Source organism: Pristiophorus japonicus, chromosome 7 (genome assembly GCF_044704955.1).
Source record: "Pristiophorus japonicus isolate sPriJap1 chromosome 7, sPriJap1.hap1, whole genome shotgun sequence".
Lineage (NCBI taxonomy): Eukaryota > Metazoa > Chordata > Chondrichthyes > Pristiophoridae > Pristiophorus > Pristiophorus japonicus.
In genome coordinates, this window is record NC_091983.1 from 17,979,839 (window position 1) to 18,000,778 (window position 20,940).

At 45.4% G+C, this 20,940-nt stretch overlaps 1 non-coding gene across 1 annotated transcript; it reads right to left on the reverse strand.

Annotated features, from left to right (window-relative positions):
- Window positions 1-15,749: 15,749 nt before the first annotated feature.
- On the reverse strand, window positions 15,750-15,822 carry trnal-cag (transfer RNA leucine (anticodon CAG)). The gene has a single exon. It is a non-coding gene; the product is annotated as a tRNA-Leu (tRNA).
- Window positions 15,823-20,940: the final 5,118 nt, after the last annotated feature.

The following is a 20,940-nucleotide window of genomic DNA, read 5'->3' on the forward strand; positions in this document are numbered from 1 at the left end:
TTGAGCTGTCCATTCAGGCAGACTGCCTGTTGTGGGGTAACCGCGTAGTGCTACCCAAAAAGGGCAGGGAGACATTCATCTCGGATCTCCACAGCACACACCTGGGTATAGTAATGATGAAAGCGATAGCCAGATCCCACGTGTGGTGGCCCGGTATCGACTCTGACTTAGAGTCCTGTGTATGGCAATACAGCTTGTGGGCTCAGTTGAGCAACGCGCCCAGAGAGGCACCACTAAGTTTGTGGTCCTGGCCCTCCAGACCATGGTCAAGGATCCATGTTGACTATGCGGGCCCGTTTCTCGGTAATATGTTCCTGGTGGTGGTGGATGCTTTTTCAAAATGGATTGAATGTGAAATAATGTTGGAAAGCACCGCCACCACCACCATTGAAAGCCTGAGGGCCATGTTTGCCACCCATGGCCTGCCTGGCACACTGGTCAGTGACAACGGGCCATGTTTCACCAGTGCCGAATTAAAGAATTCATGACCCGCAATGGGATCAAACATGTCACCTCAGCCCCGTTTAAACTAGCCTCCAATGGGCAGGCAGAGCGGGCAATACAAACAATCAAACAGAGCCTTCAACGAGTCACAAAAGGCTCACTCCAAATCCGCCTGTCCCGAGTACTGCTCAGCTAGGACATGGTCCCAAGTGGATCGCGGCCACGGTGATAGCTAAAGAAGGGAGTAGGGTGTTTGTCGTCAAACTAGACAATGTACAAATTTGCAGAAAGCACCTGGAGCAAACGAGGCTGCGGTTCACAGACTGCCTTGAACAATCCACAGCAGACACCACCTTTGTCGAGCCCACAACACACACCCAAAGGATCAACGACACCACCCCAGACCAGCAAATCGAACCCATCACGCCCAACAGCCCAGCAAGGCCAGGCTCACCCAGTAGCCCTGCAGGGCCAACAATGCGCCAGCCCAGCGAGGGCACAGCCAACACACCAGAACAGACATTTGTACCGAGGCAGTCCACCAGGGAAAGAAAGGCTCCCAACCGCCTCACCTTGTAAATAGTTTTCACTTTGACTTTGGGGGGGAGTGATGTTGTGCATCTGTAAAGCATGCACTCCCATGTTCCCCACTAGGGAGTGCATCCCCTGAAGTCCCAAGGGATCCCAGCATCCCTTGAGAGCACTGTATATAAGCCGGCCCCTAAGGCCTGTTCCTCACTCTGGAGTGTCTTAATAAAGACTGAGGTCACTGTTACTTTAACCTGCCTGTGTGCAGTCTCATCTGTGTTAGGAACGCAATAAAAATAACCTCTACGAGCTCCTTCCCAGGTCATCGGCCATTCTCCAGTACCTTACCCGAATGGCCGTTGTTCATGAATGAGCCTTGGCAGTGAGGGCCAGGAGGCTTTTCTGTGCGGGCTAGATCCCGTCCTCCATGATGCCAACATCCATGAAATTCATTCGGGACAGTTTCCCAGAACAAACTTCATGGAACCAACCAGGGAACAGGATATTTTAGATCTGGTATTGTGTAATGAGACAGGGTTAATTAGTAATCTCATAGTAAAAGATCTTCTGGGGTAGAGTGATCATAATATGATAACATTTCACATTGCGTTTGAGAGTGAAATACTTCAATCGGCAATGAGAATCTTAAACTTAAATAAGCCAATTACATAGGTATAAAGGGCAAGTTAGCTAAGATAGATTGGGAAATTAGATTAAAAGTTCTGATGCTAGATAAGCAGTGGCAAACATTGAAAAAAAATTCCAATATTCTCAACGAATACACATTTCATTGAGAAATCAAAACTCCACAGGACAAGTGATCCATCCATGGCTAACTAAAGAAGTTAATGATAGTATTAGATTAAAAGAAGAGGCTTATAATGTTGCAAAGAATACTAGTAAGCGTGAGGATTGGGAGAGCTTTAGAAACCAGCAAAGGATGACCGCAAAATTGATAAAAAAGGAGAAAATAGAATATTAGTAAACTAGCAAGAAATATAAAAACAGATTGCAAGAGCTTCTACAAGTATGTAAAAAGGATGAGAGTAGAAAAAGTAAATGTTGGTCCCTTAGAGGCTGAGATGTGTGGCATTATAATGGAGAATAAGGAAATGGCAAAGATTTTGACCATATATTTTGTATCTGTCTTCACAGTAGAAGACACAAAAAGCATACCAAAAATAATGAGGAACCAAAGGGCTAATAAGAGTGAGGAACTTAAAGTAATTAATATCCATAGAGAAAAAGTACTTGAGAAACTAATGGGACTAAATCCAACAAATCCCCTGGACCTGACGGTCTACATCCTAGGGTTCTAAAAGAGGTGGCTGTGGAGATAGGTGGCATTGGTTGTGATCTTCCAAAATTCCCTGGACTCTCGAATGGTCTCAGTGGATTAGAAGGTAGCAAATGTAACCCCGCTATTCAAGAAAGGAGGGAGAGAGAAAACAGGAAACTACGGCTAGTTTGCCTGACATTAGATGTCAGGAAAATGCTGGAATCCATTGTTAAGGAAGTGGTAATAGAGCATTTAGAAATTCATATGATTAGGCAAAATGGTTTTATGAAAGGGAAATCGTGTTTAATAAATTTATTAGAGTTTTTTGAGGATGTAACTACCAGGGTAGATAAAGGGAACCAGTGGATGTAGTATATTTGGATTTCCAATTTGCATTCGATAAGTTGCCACACAAAAGATTGCTACACAAGATAGCCACCACTGCCACCAAGCTCATGGTCTACAGGGCTGTAGTAATACCCGCCCTCTTGTATGGCTCAGAAACATGGACCATGTACAGTAGACACCTCAAGTCGCTGGAGAAATACCACCAACGATGTCTCCGCAAGATCCTACTAATCCCCTGGGAGGACAGACGCACCAACGTTAGCGTCCTCGACCACACCAACATCTCTAGCATTGAAGCACTGACCACACTTGATCAGCTCCGGTGGGCAGGTCACATAGTTCACATGCCAGACACGAGTCTCCCAAAGCAAGTGCTCTACTTGGAACTCCTTCACGGCAAACGAGCCAAAGATGGGCAGTGGAAACATTACAAGGACACCTTCAAAGCCTCCTTGATCAAGTGCTACATCCCCACTGATACCTGGGAGTCCCTGGCCTAAGTGGAGGAAGTGCATCCGGGAGGGCGCTAAGCACCTCGAGTCTCGTCACCGAGAGCGTGCAGAAATCAAGCATAGGCAGCGGAAAAAGCGTGCGGCAAACCAGTCCCACCCACCTCTTCCCTTAATGACTATCTGTCCCACCTGTGACAGAGACCGTAGTTCTCGTATTGGACTATACAACCACCTAAGAACTCATGTTAAGAGTGGAAGTAAGTCTTCCTCGATTCTGAGGGACTGCCTTTGATAATAATGACACAAGATAAGGGCACATGGGGTTGGAAGTAATATATTAGCATGGATATAGGATTGGTTAATGGACAGAAAGCAGAGAGTAGGGATAACTGGGTCATTTTCAGGTTGGCAAGCTGTAACTAGTAGATTCCGCAAGGATTAATGCTTGGGCCTCAGCTATTTACAATCCATATTAATGATTAGATAAAGGGACCGAGTGCAATGTATCCAAGTTTGCTGATGATTGTAAGAATTTGTGAAAGGTGGCTTAAAGTTGACCAAATTTAATTGACCAATATGCCTCTCGAGAATTGACAGACTTTTTGCTGAACAAATATAAATTAAAACTACAGAATCTGCAAGCTATTCTGTGATTTCGAAAGCTGTATTTAGAGGTTAATTACAGATAACAGAGATACCAACCCTTCAGATCATTTGGGTCTAGCAGACTTAAATTCTCCAGGGATGGGGCCCACTGATCAACTGTCGAGTAGATAGATTAGGACAAGAGAAAGAAACCAAAGTCGGCCATTATCCCTGTTGGATGAAACATGTACACACAAAGGGACGGCCCAGTTTTTTGGGGGGTATAAAACAGTGCTATGATAGGACATTGGGTACTGCTGCAGTCGAAAAGCAACCTGGTCAGTTGTCAGTTAAAGAGCCATGTCTAGTCATTGCCGAACCAACCACTCGGTAATGTTATTATGTGTGAGGTTTTGCTTATGATCACTCTAGCTTTAAGTAAAGGAATAGATGTGTGCATGCTTATTCATAATCTAGGATTACTGTGTGTGTAACGGTACTTTAGATGCTTACTTGCAATCTTTAGTTGATTTTAAGTAACGAGAACTTATTCCACAAAACTTTGTTTTGAGTTGGAACTTTTCCACAAGTCTGAACTCTATGACATGTTGGACGGGGCGAAGAGGTAATTCCGTACATCTTACATGATACAAACCTAGGTGGGAAAGTAAGCTGTGAGGAGGACACAACGGGGGAGAAATTCGGGAGGGCCCCGATTGGAGCGCTAACTTTTGAAAGCTGGGAATCAATAGCGCCAGGTGCTAATGATTCCCAGCTTTAAACAAATTTGTTGTTTTATGAAGGAAGTGGAGCGCTAAATTAAGGTTCCACTTCCTTCCTGGAGCGCTAACGGATGCAGGCGGGGTGGCAGTGGTGCAGCGCTGCTCAATGGGCCGTGCAGCGCTGCCGTGTTCCGAGACTCCTTCCCTCCTTTAAAGGGAAGGGCCATCGCTGCAGGCTCTGCATTGGGACCAGTGAGCTGCGATCCGACCCGATCAGCCCCATGCCCTGCAGCAGAGTGCCGGGCTGATCGGTCGCGGCCAAAGAGAAATGAAAAACAATTGAAAATCAGCATTGTAAAAACGTTTTTATTTAACTCGGCCACCTTCCCTTTAACTTGCGCCCCCGAAGCACCCAGCTTCCCGATCAATGCCTCCTGCAGCTGTTGGTGTCGTCGCCCGGCTATGCTGCAGCGGACAGAATTGAAGTTCGGGTCTGGGGCGCTACCGGGGCGATGCGCACGCCGATGATGTCACGATCTCTGGGCGAAGGAGATCGGGGCGCAACTTCATACCGCCACCGCAAACGTCCTGGCGAAGTTAGCGGGAGTCATTCATCTTGCCACACCAGGTCAGTAAATACTTAGTGCCTCGTTATCGCCCTCTGGGAGGGGATAATGAAAGGAGCTAAGGAGGGCAATTTCTAGGTCAAAGAGCCTGCAAATGGATATAGATGGTTAAGTGATTGGACAATAAGGTTGCAGATGGAGTATAATGTGGGGAAATGTGAGGTAATTCACTTAGGTAGGAAGAATTAAAAAATATATATATTTTTTAAATGGTGAGAAACTATAAAATGTTAGTGTAGTGGGAGTCTTGTGTCCTCATGCAGGAAACACAGAAAGTTAGCATGCAGATTGAGCATGAAATTAGGAAGGCAAATGACATGTTGGCCTTTATTGCAAGGGGGCTGGCGTACAAGAGTAAGAATGTCTTACTACAATTGTACAGGGCTTGGTGAAACCGCACCTGGAGTACTGTGCACTGTTTTGGTCTTATCTGATGAAGGACATATTTGCCTCAGAGGCAGTGCATCAAAGGTTCACCAGACTGATTCCTGGGATGAGAAGGTTGTCCGATGAGGAGAGATTGAGTAGATTAGGCCTATTCTCGCTGGGGTTTAGAAGAATAAGAGGTGATCTCATTGAAATGTGGAAGATCCTGAGGGAGATTGACAGGGTAGATGCTGAGAGGTTGTTTCCCCTAGCTGGAGTGTCTAGAATTAGGGAGCACAGACTCAGGATAAGGGGATGGCCATTTAAGACTGAGATGAGGAGGAATGTCTTCACTCAGAGGGTGGTGAATCTTTGGAATTCTCTACCTCAGAAGGCTCAGTCGTTGAGTATATTCAGGGCTGAGCTCGATGGATTTTTGGACTCTCGGGGAATTAAGGGATATGTGGATCGGGCGGGGAAGTGGAGTTGAGATCAAAGATCAGCCATGATCTTATTGAATAACGGAGCAGGCTTGAGGGGCTGTATGGCCTACTCCTGTTCCTAATTCTTATTTCTCATGGTTTTGAATTTGCTACTTTCCAATCCACTGGGACCGTTCGAGAATCTAGGGAATTTTGAAAGATCAAAACCAATGCATTCAGTATCTCTGCAACATCTCTTTTAAAACCCTAGGTTGGAAGGGATTTGTCAGTTTTCAGTCCCATTAATTTCTGCAGTACTTTATATTAATAATATTAATTACTTTATAAGTTTTTCACTCTCATTATACCCTTGGTTCCCCATTAATTCTGATATGTTTTATGTTTATTGTGTTTTCTACTGTGAAGACACATACAAATATTTGTTTAACTTCTCTGCCATTTCCTTATTCCCCATTGTAGTTTCTCCTGTCTCTGCTGCCAAGGGTCCCAGGTTTACTTTTGCTAATCTCTTCCCTTTTATCTACTTGTAGAAGCTCTTAGAATCTGTGTTCATATTTCTTGCTAGTTTACTCTCATATACTATTTTTTCTCTCTTTATTCATTTCTTGGTCATCCTTTGCTGATTTCTAAAACTCTCCCATTCCTCAGCTTACTATTCTTTTTGGCAACATTGCAGCCTCTTCATTTTTGTATTCGTTCATGGGATGTGGGTGTCGCTGGCAAGGCCAGCATTTATTGCTTATCCCTAGTTGTCCTTGAGAAGGTGGTGGTGAGCCACTTTTTTGGACCGCTGCAGTCCGTGCGGTGAAGGTACTCCCACAGTGCTGTTAGGGAGGGAGTTCCAGGATTGTGACCCAGTGACAATGAAGGTGTGCGACTTGGAGGGGAACGTGGAGGTGATGGTGTTCCCATGTGCCTGCTGCCCTTGTCCTACTAGGTGGCAGAAGTCGTGGGTTTGGGAGGTGCTGCTGAAGAAGCCGTGGTGAGTTGCTGCAGTGCATCTTGTAGATGATACACACTGCAGCCACGGTGCACCGGTGGTGGAGGGAGTGAATGTTGAAGGTGGTGGATGGGGTGCTAATCAAGCGGCCTGCTTTGTCCTGGTAATCTGATACTATCCTTAACTTCTCTAATTATTCACGGTTGGACCACTTTTATGTTCACCTGAACAGATAGTCGGGCCTTGATTTAACATTGCATCCAAACGACTGCACCTCCAATAATGCAGCAAACGCTCAGTTGGGTCTTTCACGATCTCAGGATGTCCCAATGCTCTTTACAGCCAATTAAGTACTTTATTTTTTAAGTGTAGTCACTGTTATAATACAAACATCATGGCAGCCAATTTAAGCACAGCAAGGTGTCACAAACAGCAATGAGATTATGACCAGATAATCTGTTTTTTGTGATGTTGGTTGAGGGATAAATAATGGCCAGGACACAGGGGAGAACTCCACTGGTCTTCTTCCAACAGTATCTTTTAAGAACATAAGAAATAGGAGCAGGAGTAGGCCATTTGTCCCCAGGAGTCTGCTCTGCCATTCAATAAGATTATGGCTGATCTGATATTGGTCTCTAATCCACTTTCCTGCCCGCTCCCCATAACCCTTGACTTCCCAATAGTTCAAAAATCTGTCTATCTCCACTTGAAATATATTCAATGACCCAGCCTCCACAGCTCTCTGGGGTAGAGAATTCCAAAGATTCACGGTCCTCTCAGAGAAGAAATTCCTCCTCATCTCCGTTTTAAATGGCCCCTTATTCTGAAGCTATGCCTCCTAGTTCTAGATTCCCCCACGTGGGGAAACATCGTCTCTGCATCTACCTTGTCGAGCCCCCTCAGTATCTTATATGTTTCAATCAGATCACTTCTCATTCTTCTAAACTCTAATGAATATAGGCCCAACCTGCTCAACCTTTCTTTGTAAGACAACCCCTTCATCTCAGGGATCAACCTCTGAACTACTTCCAACGCAAGTACATCCCTCCTAAATAAGGAGACCAAAACTGTACGCAGTACTCTAGGTGTGGCCTCACCAATACCCTGTGCAGTTGTAGCAGGACTTCTCTGCTTTTATATTCCATTCCCCTTGCAATAAAGGCCAACATTCCATTTGCCTTCCTAATAACTTGTTGTACCGACATACTAACTTTTTGTGTTTCATGTACGAGGACCCCTAGATCCCTATGTACCACAGCATTTTGTAATCTCTCTCCATTTAAATAATAAATTGCTTTTTTGTTCTTCCTACCAAAGTGGATAACCTCACATTTTCCCACATTATGCTTCAGCTGCCAAATTTTTGCCCACTCGCTTAATCTGTCTATATCCCTTCGCAGGTTTTTTGTGCCTTCCTCTCAACTTGCTTTCCCACCCATCTTTGTATCATCAGCAATATGGCTACAGTAGACTCGTTCCCTTCATCCAAGTCATTAATATAGATTGTAAATAGTTGAGGCCCCAGCACTGATCCCTGTGGCACCCCACTAGTTACAGTTTGCCAACCTGAAAATGAGCCATTTATCCCATCTCCATTTTCTATTAGTTAGCCAATCCTCTATCTATGCTAATGTATTACCCCCAACCCCGTGAGCTCTTATCTTATGCAGTAACCTTTTCTGTGGCATCTTATTGAATGCCTTCTAGAAATCCAAATATATTACATCTACTGGTTCCCCTTTATCCACCCTGCTCGTTACATTCTCAAAGATCTCTAGCAAATTTGTCAAACACGATTTCCCTTTCATAAAACCATGCTGACTCTGCTTGACTGTATTATGATTTTCTAATGTCCTGCTACTGCTTCCTTAATAATGGACTCAGCATTTTCCCAATGATAGATGTTAAGCTAACAGGTGTATAGTTTCATAATTTCTCGCTCCCTCCTTTCTCGAATAGGGGCGTTACGCTTGCGGTTTTCCAATCCGCTGGGACCTCTCCAGAATCCAGGGAATTTTGGTAGATTATAATGAATGCATTCACTATCTCTGCAGCCACTTCTTTTAACGATGCAGGCGATCAGGCCCAGGGGACTGCTTTAAGTTCCTCCCTCCCTATAGCACCCTTGATTATCTTTTATGATTGGAATGCTTTTAGTGTCTTCTACCGTGAAAACCGATATAAAATATTTGTTCAAAGTCTCTGCCATTTCCCTGTTCCCCATTATTAATTCCCCAGTCTCATCCTCTAAGGAACCAACGTTAACTTTAGCTACTCTTTTCCTTTATATATACCTGTAGAAGCTCTTACTGTCTTTTTATATTTCTTGCTAGTTTACTCTTATAATGTATCTTCTCCCTCTGTATTATTTTTTTAGTCATCCTTTGCTGGTTTCTAAAAATTTCCCAATCCTCTGGCCTACCACTAATCTTTGCAACATTGTATGCCTTCATTTTCAATTTGATACCATTCTTAACTTCCTTAGTTAGCCACAGATGGTTCATCCTTCTCATAGAGTCTTTCTCACTGGAATATATCTTTGCTGAGAGTTATGAAATATTTCCTTAAATGTCTGCCACTGCTTATTTACCGTCTTTCCTGTTAATCTATTTTCCCAGTCCACTTTAGCCAACTCTGTCTTCATGCCTTTGTAATTGTCTTTATTTAAGTTTAGAATACTAATTTCAGACCCAAGTCCGCCTGAGAGAACAGAAATACTTGCCATTCATAGTGCATTTCATGAGCTCAAGATGTCCCAAAATACTTTACCTAGCTAATGAAGTACTTAAAAAAAAGTGTAGTCACTGTCAGATGGGGCTGCTGTTTAACGTCCCATCCAAAGGAAGACACCTCTAACAGTGCAGCACTCATTCAGGGCCACATGGAGTGCAGGCTGGATATTGTGCTCAAGTCTCTGGAGTTGGAATTAAGCCCATCGGCTAGATTTTACACTTTTGTGCAGATCGCCCAAAAATGGCCATTATTTCCAACATGGGCGGTAAAAATGGGTTTTCAGATCGCCGGCTTGGCGCCCATTTTCAAAGCCCCTAGTCTCCATTTTAAAATTGGGCGTCACCGCGAATGATCTGAAATGGGCGTTAGCGTTAAATCTCTCTGACCTTTTGCCGTAAAGTGTCACTGTCCTTAGCAATGGCATGGCAACGCTCGTTTCCCGCGATTCAGGAGGTCAGGGGTCATCTTTACATGCGCAGAAGAGGAGATAGAGCGCGAGGGTGCAGAGAGGGATTGAAAGCGTGTGTGGGTGTGGTGTGTGCTTGTTTGGCTGTTGTGGGAGGCACGAGGGAGATTCACCAGCAGCAAAAAGCCTACTAAGCACCCAGAACATAGTTGGCACTGAGTTTTTGTCCAACAAATAAGATATAACTTGGAAGGGATGGAGGAGGCCTTGGAGCCGTTAGCCAGGAACACCAGTGGCAGAGGGCTCCCAGTGGTCCCAGAGTGTGGCACTGCACCCCAAGGTGCCTCACCCTCATTGCCAATGACACATGAGAGCCAGGAGCAATAGCTTGCTTCTGACTCGGAGCACATTCCCAACTCAAATCCGTCCTCTCCCGTGTCCATCTAAGCAACAGTTCTGCCGTCAGCCCTCCCCAATGAAGCATCACCTGAGGAGCTCCTCGGCCAGGCGGCTTGGAGTCAGGAGGGTAAGGGTAAGGGGTAGAGGTGGGGAGGAGAAGCTGGAGGGTGGGAGGGAGGAAAGTGAGGTGCATGGCCGCAGGTGTTGTCTGGGGCATATTTTTAGGTTGCTGCTGCTATTTTGGTGGGAGTGTCGGGGCAAGGGGCGAGGGGGTTACCTTGTTGATTTGCATTTGTGTTCTGTATTGCGAGAAATGGGGCCCATTGTAATGATGTAAATGTGATAAATTTATTGAGGGCTGGGGCGGGGATGGAGTGGGATGGTTTGTACAGGAATACTGATGATTTCAGACAAATGGTCAGCTTAAATGTTTTTTATTTAACATAACCTTGTTGCGCATTGTCTCAGATAGCTGCACCGTTACACACTGGTGATTCCTTAACATGAAAGGATATAATTACACTTAACTTGAATCAACTTAAACTTTAACTGACACCAAGGTGATGTCCACCATTGATGTATGACCTGCACATCCAGCAGTGTGTCAGCCTTGTAAATACCACCAGCGTTCTTTCAAGCAAAGCGCTCATTTATGAGCTCCTGATGTAAGAGTCTTGCAGCTATGATGGCACCACGGGCCCTTTCCTGCGGTCTACAGGGAGGTGGGGGCATGGTTTCAGTGTCAGCCTGATTGTCTGGCCCAATGTCAGCATCCACCGCCTCGTCCTCCTCTTCCTCTCTCTCCTGACCCTTCTGGCAATTCTTGTCCCCTCCTGATAGCCAAGTTGTGCAGCATGCAGCATACCACCATGAATTGAGCTACCTGTTCAGGGTGGTATTGGAGCTCGCCTCCTGAGTGGTCCAGGCATCTAACGTACTGCTTAAGCACTCCAATGCTTTTCACGAAGATATTGCGAATAGCTATGTGGCTCTCATTGTATCGCTTCTCGGCTTCGGTGTGGGTGTCACGCAGGTGGGGTTCATCAGCCAGTTGGCGAGGCCATATCCTTTGTCATCAAGCATCCAGCATTGACCTTGTAGCTGATTGGTAAACAAGTCAGATACAGTGCTCTCACGCAATATGTGAGCATTATGGATGCTGCTCGGAAACTTAACATTCACTGCCATAATATTTTGCTGGTGGTCGACAACGAGTTGCACATTCAGGGAGTGGAGTCCCTTGTGGTTCCTGAAAACATCTGTATCCTGTAAAGATGCCCGCATCGCGATGTGCATACAGTCTATTGCTCCCTGCACCTTGGAGAAGTTAGCAATTCGGTAGAATCCTAAAGCCCTCTCAGTCTGAGCCTCTCTGGTCATAGGGAAGCTGATAACGTCCATCATGTGTGCGTACAGGGCTTCAGTGACCTGTCTAATGCAGCAATGTGTGGCATGCTGAGACATGCCGCAAATGTCACCAGCTGAGGCCTGAAAAGAACCCGACATGTAGAACGACAGTGCCGTGGTGACTTTGACCTCGACTGACAGTGCAGCCCCGATGGTGCTGGCAGGCTGCAGATCTCCCCTTATGAGCTGACATATCTCACTGATAACGTCTTTGTGGAAGCACAGTTTCCTAAGGCAGGTGGTGTCGCACAAGTTGAGGTAAGACTGCTTCTCCCTATACTTGCGGGAGTGTAACATATGGTCCTCCTCGTCAGTCTGTCACGTCTTACATTGGGCACATAATGCTGTGGAGCGTACCTTCTGCCATCTCGAGTCTGCAGCATGTAAATGGTCATCAAGAGAGGGTGAGAAAGGACAGGCCCCCTTCCAATAGCTATCTGTTTTCCACCGATTGTTCACAAAGAATGAATGACACCAAGTAAATTCCAATCGACCACAGTATAAAAAGATGTTTGTTCAGATGTTCACATCACCTCTAAATCCCTCCAGAGTACATCCGAACTCCCCTGAGGTTGAAGCAGAGCAGCCTTTTAAATGATGTGACCTGCGATTAAACATACATAGAAAATAGGTGCAGGAGTAGGCCATTCGGCCCTTCGAGCCTGCACCGCAATTATAACGCTGTGAGTAGTTCCGGTTCGTTCAACTTTTTCCCAGCGGTTTCTTTGGCGAGCGATATTATCGGTGAGATGTGTGTGAGGTGCCAAAAGTAAGGATGGGCGATATACTGGGCGTTAGTTTTGGCAAATGTGATCTTTACGACATAAACAGTGGACAGGCCGGTATTATTAAATCTTGGCGTTAATTACGTGCCAAAAGTAACGCTGGGTAATATTATGGGCGTTGGGGCCAAAAGTAACGCTGGGTGATATTATGGGCGTTGGGTTCACCCATTCTGATGATTCTGCCCAAAACAATTGGGCGGGTAGTATTATTTTTTCCCTGCTTTATGTATGTGACGAAAGTATCGCTCGGCAATAAGTGTCCGAAATAGCTTAAGTTTCCATTTTGTGGCTAAATGGGCGATATCTGGGCGTTACACCACATTTCAGCATTAAAATGGACATTAAGAGGGTGTTATGCATGCCAAAATAATGGAAAATCTAGCCCCATGACGTTCCACAATGAAACTATACGATCTCCCTCATGGAATAGAGGCTAATGTTTATGTATTTAGGTTCAGCTTGTGTCATCCAGGCAGCTGGTGGCTTTGTTTTAGTGCTGTGGAAATTAAATCCCTCTTTTCTCTTTGGCATCCACTTGAGGTCAATAATATATTTATGGCAATCCTATGCAATTTGTCAAATTATGGCCTGCACCTGTTTTTACCCTTTCATGGTTGGTTGAGTCAATTTATTTCCAAACAAGCCATCTTTGGATTGTTTCCTGAAAATAAACAGCCTCTGTAAAGCATTGCACTTTGGCATTATTATCTTCTGTAGTGGGTGGTGTGTGGGGTCAAGTTCACTCTGACCTTATGAGTGGTTCGAATTGCTCCCACTCCCTGGGTTCTAGACTTTGGATTTATTTGGGGGATGTGACAAAGTGCAAGAGACAACTGGTTTGGTGCAAAGAACTTCAATTTTATTAAGGACAAGGAAATAATCATACAAATAAAGAACACTATATCACACATTCAAAATGGGTTACAGAAATAATACTCCTCCCACCTCCCATTGTTTAACTCTCACCAGGTTAAACTCCAGGGCAAACAGGGACTATGCTCAGCAATCCTTTATTGTCAGTTGGCAGTGGTTCGTGATTTCGGGGTTCGCTGGACTCTGTAGGTTCTGCTTGCCGTTCCCTGAACGTCATAGATGAATTCTGACTGATTAGTCTTCAGTTGGGTGGTGTCGACTGATACGGTAGGGTGTGTATTGGACTTATGGGGTGAGTACACACTTTCTTCCATTAGAAATAGGTTTCAAAAGTCTCTTTAGATAATGCTTCACCTGTTGGTAGTCAGGACTAGATTGTAGGGTGGAAACTTTCGAATCTTCGGTTTCTTTGAGGAGTTTTGTTTTGGAGTTGGTCGATCGCGGTGTTTTCGATGGTATTACGTTGGCTGTGGTCGGTTGCTGCCGCGATGGTGATGTCCAAAGGTTCTGGGGCTGCTTTCTCTGCCATGGCCATGTTTTTCCTTCCTTCTCGATAGCAGAGCAGCGTGGCCCCGGTAGTGTTGCCGAGGCTGGAGAGGCTTGCTAAAACTGCTGCGATGGTCTCTCTCTCTCCTCCCCTCTTGATGCTCTATGATGCTATGCATAAACTTTGTTAAAAACAGGGCCCCAGTTATACTTTTGGAGCTGTTCTAATCTTCGCACCAAATCATCCCTGATTCTTTGTTTAATTTTTGGCGGGCTTGATATCTCTTTGTCATATTTTGGCGGGCTCATTAATGTTAACCTGTCTCGGATCTTTTAAATTTGTTTCTTGATGGGGAAAAATTAGCTTTGGTATTTGCACTGTCTGCCTCTGCCTGGGTTTTCCATGCGGGCTGGATGTGACATTGTCATTATGTATATGCTGGAATGGTTTCTTGCTCAGGGTGATGGCTGGCTATCTCTGGGTTGATTGTTGCTATGTAAATGTCTCCCGGGGAGAAGGGTTTTCGAGTTTACACAATTCCCCAGACAATTTGTTTTTGCTTCAATACCCCAGACAGTTTCAATACTCAAAACTGTTTTTTTTTGAAGGATAGTTCTCCTTTAGTTTTCAGCTATTCCCACACGGACCCAATCTGCCTTGTAAAATCCCAAATTCGATTAAATCTCGTAGTTTCTTCCATGTGCACTTCAGGATCTCAAACTTTCTGGTTGATAGTTCCAAATTAAATGTCCTTTCCAATGAGTCCAAACACTGGGGGGGAGGGGAAGGGTTCCCACGAATTTTGCAACCCTACACATCATAGGCGGTCCCTCGAACGAGGATGACTGGCTTCCACATGAGTTCACAGATGTTTCAATGAAGGTCCCGATGTTAAAACATAAGAACATAAGAACATAAGAATTAGGAACAAGAGTAGGCCATCTAGCCCCTCGAGCCTGCTCCGCCATTCAACAAGATCATGACTGATCTGGCCGTGGACTCAGCTCCACTTACCCGCCCGCTCCCCGTAACCCTTAATTCCCTTATTGGTTAAAAATCTATCTATCTGTGATTTGAATACATTCAATGAGCTAGCCTCAACTGGGCAGAGAATTCCACAGATTCACAACCCTCTGGGAGAAGAAATTCCTTCTCAACTCGGTTTTAAATTGGCTCTCCCATATTTTGAGGCTGTGCCCCCTAGTTCTAGTCTCCTCGACCAGTGGAAACAACCTCTCTGCCTCTATCTTATTTCATTATTTTAAATGTTTCTATAAGATCACTCCTCATCCTTCTGAACTCCAATGAGTAAAGACCCAGTCTACTCAATTTATCATCATAAGGTAACCCCCTCATCTCCGGAATCAGCCTAGTGAATCGTTTCTGTACCCCCTCAAAAGCTAGTATATCCTTCTTTAAGTAAGGCGACCAAAACTGCATGCAGTACTCCAGGTGCGGCCTCACCAATACCCTGTACAGTTGCAGCAGGACCTCCTTGCATTTGTACTCCATCCCTCTCGCAATGAAGGCCAACATTCCATTCGCCTTCCTGATTACCTGCTGCACCTGCAAACTAAATTTTTGGGATTCATGCTCAAGGACCCCCAGGTCCCTCTGCACCGCAGCATGTTGTAATTTCTCCCCATTCAAATAATATTCCCTTTTACTGTTTTTTTTTCCAAGGTGGATGACCTCACATTTTCCGACATTGTATTCCATCTGCCAAACTTTAGCCCATTCGCTTAACCTATCTAAATCTCTCTGCAGCCTCTCTGTGTCGTCCACACAACCCGCTTTCCCACTAATCTTTGTGTCATCTGCAAATTTTGTTACACTACACTCTGTCCCCTCTTCCAGGTCATCTATGTATATTGTAAACAGTTGTGGTTTCAGCACCGATCCGTGTGGCACACCACTAAAAAATCATGTTCCCACCCGGGCTCGAACCGGGGTCCTTGCGTGCCTGAGACGAACATGATAACCACTACATTACAGAAACCTCTTCCAGTCCTGAACTCCAATTGAAGGGGTGGAAGGTACCTGTGTGTGGATTTTTTAACGTGTGGTGACCTTTGCACATCAACCATTACATGGGCTTGACAGAGCTAGGCCTTTATCCAGGGGCAAGGGTTAACCAGGACGACTGGAGACCTGCTCTGTTGCATGGACCTAGTGTACACACATATCGCAGTGTGGGCTGGTCCATGCTGCCCCCGGGCTCTCGGCTCTTCTGGGTCCCGTACCTTCATTTGCTGCACCTCCGCCATGATCTCTCGCTGCTCCTCCTCCGCCACCAACATTCGCCGCACCTCCGCCACAATCTCTCAGCACTCCTCCGCACCAAACATTCGCCGAACCTCCACCACGATCACCCACCGAATCTCAACCACGATACCTCACCGCTCCTCCGCCTCGATCACTCGCCGCACCTCCGCCACGACCTTCCTGCTCCTATGCTTTACCAGGGCCCCGCCGATGTTCCTGCCCACGCTCCAAACAGCGACCTGGGTCCTGATTAATACTTTGGTATTAATGTGCCTGCTGACACATTCTTAATCATAAGGAGGCAGATATAAATCATTCCAATTGAGCATCTTAGCTTATTGCTTTACAACCGATGAAGTACTTTTTATTTGAATGTAGTCACTGTCAAACTGTGCCTCGGTTTAACATCTCATCCGAAAGTAAATCAGTAAATTAAAATACCGTTTATCGGAACTTATGACATTCCCATCTCGACGGCAATCGATGCTTGATAACTTGTCTAAAATACTTTAACATTCGCAAGTCAGGGTGTTGCTCCCCTAGTGTGCGTTTGATGCCGAGTTGCAGGAGACAGTTTTGACAAACTTGTGTAATGTGTTGCTCTGCTCGGGGACTGTGCTAAATTTGCAGTTGACTTCAGCAACAATAAATCCATCGCCCTGTGCTTTTATAGGGCAATTGACTCCACTTGAGCAAGATGAAACACTGGCCTTGGTGGAGTGCTCAATGTCATTTTCCTTGGTTACTACAATGTAAATCTTTATTTGAAGGAAACGGCACATTTCTAAATAGCTGATGCAACAAATGTAAAATGTCTGTTCTTGCAGCAACTCCAGACAACGCACATTGACACCAATTGCATAGAATTACATAGGATCTGTAGCTTAGCAACAGACCATTCGGCCCAACAGTCCATGCCCGCATTTATGCTCCATTAGAGTCTCCATCCATCTTCTGTATCTAACTCTATCAGCATAACCCTCTAATCCTTTTTCCCTCACATGCTTATCTAGCCTGCTCTTAAATGCATCATTTCTATTCACCTCAACTACTCCTTGTGATAGCGAGTTCCACATTCTCCCCACTCTCTGGGTGAAGAAGTTTCTTCTGAATTCCCTATTTGATTTCTTGGGCGTAGTTGATCTGCCGGTGCTTATGCTCAATATCATAGAGTTAGGGTAAACTTTCTTAAGCTTTGAAACATTTTGTTCTCAGGTTTGAACCTTTACTTTCTTACTCAAGATACTTTCTCTCCCCGCTTTACACATATCCTCTAATTAGGGTTGCTAACTCTGGTGGGATGTATTCTTGGAGGTTTCATCACATGACCGCCTTCCCTCCAACCATCCCGCCCCCACACTTCCGCCATTGGTCACCTGGCACGTCCAATCACAAGATGCGCCACCTTCCCATGCCAATTGGAAAGCTAGCAGATTCTTCATGAAAGAAAGACTTGCATTTATATGACGCCTTTCACGGCCACCGGACGTCTCAAAGCGCTTTACAGCCAATGAAGTACTTTTGAAGTGTAGTCACTGTTGTAATGTAGGAAACACGGCAGCCAACTTGCGCACAGCAAGCTCCCATAAACAGCAATGTGACAATGACCAGATAATTAATTTTTGTTATGTTGATTGGCCAGGACACCGGGGATAACTCCCCTGCTCTTCTGCGAAATAGTGCCATGGGATCTTTTACGTTCAGCTGAGAGAGCAGATGCGGTCTCGGTTTAACATCTCATCCAAAAGACGGCACCTCCGACAGTGCAGCACTCCCTCAGCACTGCACTGGAGTGTCAGCCTAGATTTATGTGATTAAGTTTGATTGGATGATTCTTGACCATCAGTCAAACATCCTTTCCTTTCCTAACTCCAACATTTTTACAACTAATAATCAAAAGGGGTAAAAAAAAATCATTTTTTTCAAGGACCCTATCATTTCTCTCCCCTGCTTTGCTTTGCTTCCAGCAGTGTTCTGGAGATGAATCTTCAATTGCTGGAGACTCCAGGACAGTACGGGTAGACCTAAGGTCAGTGCATTGGTTCGTTGTTGGCATAAGTGACCTAGAGGTAGAGACAAATTGTGAGGTGTATTTGCAGCTGCTTTTAGACTATGACATTCCCATACTCTGAGTCATTGGGTCACGATGTCTGGGTCCTGCGCTGCTGGTTGTAACCAGAAGGTACAACGGACTATACGGCGACTGGGAAGAGCCACTTCTCAATCTTCTAGCTGCAGCCGGTTGTGCGAGGCCCAGGCATCAGGAAAAGGCAGCATCAGCATTAGGTCTCTCATCATCATCATAGGCAGTCCCTCGGAATCGAGAAAGACTTGCTTCCACTCTTAGAATGAATCCTTAGGTGACTGAACAGTCCAATACGGGAATTACAGTCCCTGCCACAGGTGGGACAGTCAGTCGTTGAGGGAAGGGGTGGGTGGGACTGATTTGCCGCACGCTCTTTCCGCTGCCTGCGCTTGTTTCTGCATGCACTCGCTGATGAGACTCGAGGCGCTCAGCGCCCTCCCGGATGCACTTCCTCCACTTAGGGCGGTCTTTGGCCAGGGACTCCCAGGTGTCAGTGGGGATGTTGCTCTTTATCAGGGAGGCTTTGAGGGTATCCCTGCAACGTTTCCTCTGCCCACCTTTGGCTCGTTTGCCGTGAAGGAGTTCCGAGTAGAGCGCTTGCTTTGTGAGTCTCGTGTCTGACATGCGGACAATGTGGCCCGCCCAGCGGAGCTGATCAAGTGTGGTCAGTGCTTCAATGCTGGGGATGTTGGCCTGGACGAGGACGCTGATGTTGGTGCGTCTGTCCTCCCAGGGGATTTGTAGGATCTTGCGGAGGCATCGTTGGTGGTATTTCTCCAACGACTTGAGGTGTCGATTGTATCAAAATATCAAAACAGGGAGTGCGGTCATGGGCTGTCCGTGGTTAGCTTGCAGAAGGCCAGAAAGGCCAATTTAATATGGACAGACGCGAACCATTGGGGCAGAGTACGAAAAGGACGAAGCATTCACTGAAAGGAATAGAAGTGGCACAGGGAGACTTTGCATGGGACAACAGACTTGTCACTTTCAATTTCGACACAAGGTGGAGAAGAAATGAAAGCTAGCAGAATGTTTGCGTTCTTAGTCAGAACAGTAGAGTACATGACCCTGGAGTGCATACTGAGGTTTTATAATGCACTTAATACATAATGCTATAATGCACAGACCTCACTTGGGAGTACTGTACAATTCTAAAATAGTCACTAATAAATCCAATAAGGAATTCAGGAGGAACTTCTTTACCCAGGAAGTGGTTGGAATGTGGAACTCACTGTCACAAGGAGCCATTGAGGCGAATAACACAGATTCATTTAAGGGAAAGCTCGTTAAGTACAGGAGGGAGAAAGGAATAGAAGGATATGCTGATTGGGTGAGATTGGGTCCGGTGGGAGGAGGCTTGTGTGGAGCCTAAACACGGGCACGGACCTGTTTGGCCGAATGGCCTGTTTCTGTGCTGTACATTCTGTGCAATTCTGATCCCTTCACTTTAACATGGGACGTAAATGCATTGATGAATATAAAGAGTAAAGCAAGGAGAATAATCCAGCGTGCAAAGGAGATGAGCTCTGATGAAAGATTAGAAAATATTAAGCCTTACAGTCTAAAGACGTCTAACCGCGAAACAGAGAATTCCTAATCTGAGGAAGGACATTCTTGCTATTGAGGGAGTGCAGCGAAGGTTTACCAGACTGATTCCAGGGATGGCTGGACTGTCATATGAGGAGATACTGGATCAACTGGGCCTTTATTCACTGGAGTTTAGAAGGATGAGAGGGGATCTCACAGAAACATATAAGATTCTGATGGGACTGGACAGGTTAGGTGCGGGAAGAATGTTCCCGATGTTGGGGAAGTCCAGAACCAGGGGACATAGTCTTAGGATAAGGGGTAGGCCATTTAGGACTGAGATGAGGAGAAACTTCTTCACTCAGAGAGTTGTTAACCTGTGGAATTCCCAGAGAGTTGTTGATGCGAGTTCATTGGATATATTCAAGAGGGAGTTAGAAATGGCCCTTATGGCTAAAGGGATCAAGGGGTATGGAGAGAAAGCAGGAAAGGGGTACTGAGGTGAATGATCAGCCATGATCTTATTGAATGATGGTGCAGGCTAGAAGGGCTGAATGGCCTACTCCTGCACCTATTTTCTATGTTTCTATGTTTTTATATAAAGAAAGGGGACATAATTTGTATTTTATAGTACCTTTCACAACCACAGGAAGTTCTAAAGCACTTCACAGCCAATTAAATATATTTTCATGTGTAGTCACTGTTGTAATGTTGGGAACAGCTATTTTGCAAACAGACAGCACTGAGATTAAAGACCAGATAATCTGTTTTAGTGATTTGAAGGAAGGAATAAATATTGGCTTGAACGTCCCTGCTCTTCTTCAAAATGGTGCCATGGGATCTTTAATGTCCTCCTGCAAAAGCAAATAGGGTTTCAGTTTAGTGTCTCACCTGAAAGACAGCACCTCCAGCAGTGCAGCACCCCTGAATACTGCACAGAAGTGGCAACTTAGTTTATTTGCTGAAGTCTCTGGCCGTGATTTCGCCTACCGAGGCGGGTCCACTTCAGCCGGGGTTCATAGCAAGGTCCCAGCTCATTGTCGGCTCCATCCTGCTCTGTCTCGAAGTGATTTTTACGTTGATGGGGCTTGTTAAGCCCGCCCAGCGAGGTTGCCTGCCGGCCAATTAAGAGGAAACGGGTCTGATGACATTATTTGATGACGCGTCATCAGCTGGTTTCCTCAAAGGGACCATGGTCAAATTTACCTTGACAGTTGTGCTGTCAGTGTTCTACAGCAT